Genomic DNA, 1,164 nt, shown 5'->3' with positions numbered 1-1,164 from the left:
AGGATGATAAAGGGACTGGAGCACCTCCCCTATGAGGAAAGGCTGAGAGAGTTGGGCTTGTTCAGCCTGAAGAAGAGAAGACTGAGAGGGGACCTCATCAACACATACAAATATCTTAAGGGCGGAAGTCACAAGGATGGAAGCAGTCTGTTTGCAGTGGTGTCCAGCGCCAGGACAAGGGGCAATGGGTGCAAACTGAAGCAGAAGAGGTTTCAGGTGAATATGGGGAAAAACTTCTTTACTCTAAGGGTGGCAGAGCACTGGAACAGTCTGCCCAGGGAGGTTGTGGAGTCTCCTTCTCTGGAGATATTCAAAGCCTGCCTGGATGAAGTCCTGTGTAGAATGCTCTAGGAGAGCCTGCTTTAGCAGGGGGTTGGACTGGATGATCTCCTGAGGTCCCTTCCAACCCTTGCCATTCTGTGAACAACAAAACAGGCAGTGGTGCAAACGGGAGCAGTGCAGGACCAGCCAGGGGAGTCCCTCCAGGGTGCGGGCTGGCTTACATGCCCCACCATGGCACAGCCCCACAGTTCTCGCTCTCCCTCAGGCACATCCACAGACCCCAGCGGCACCTTCACCTTCTAAGGAAACAGCTTCTAGGGAAATCTTTTGCTGAGCAAACCTTCAGCATATCTGCGCATAGCTGACTGCTTCTAATTGCACAACCAACCAGCGCTGCCTAAGGGTTGGCATCTAGGAGTTGTAATAAACAGATGCCAGTATCAAAGTCTTGTCTCCAAAATAAGTTTGGATAAGCGTGCGTAATAGGGGAGACTTCCCTAGCTTAGAGATGAAGCAGAAAACTTGCTTAGGATTTTCTTACCTTCACAACCAACACAAAGCTAATTTCAAGTTAAGCGTGAGAGAAGACAGAAGTGATCAAAAGGTGGAATCAAAGGGAAAAAGTCATTAAGTTATAGCTGAGCAGAAAAAGGGGAGGAATCATAAGATCTGTTTTTGAATTAAGGCTGCTAAAAACTGATCAGAATTAGATTTGAGAAAGGACAAAGAGGAAAAAAAGGACCTTCCAGACCTACCTCACGAACAAAGCATGTTAGAAATTATCAAAATCTGTATACGAATTACACCGTGCACAGGCAGGACACAGGAGAGAGCTTAATTAAATAAGTTTATTGTCTAACATTTACAGTTGTTACACTGCCA

Source organism: Egretta garzetta, unplaced genomic scaffold (assembly GCF_000687185.1).
Source record: "Egretta garzetta isolate BGI_Z169 unplaced genomic scaffold, ASM68718v1 scaffold291, whole genome shotgun sequence".
Lineage (NCBI taxonomy): Eukaryota > Metazoa > Chordata > Aves > Pelecaniformes > Ardeidae > Egretta > Egretta garzetta.
This window is presented reverse-complemented; position numbering follows the sequence as displayed.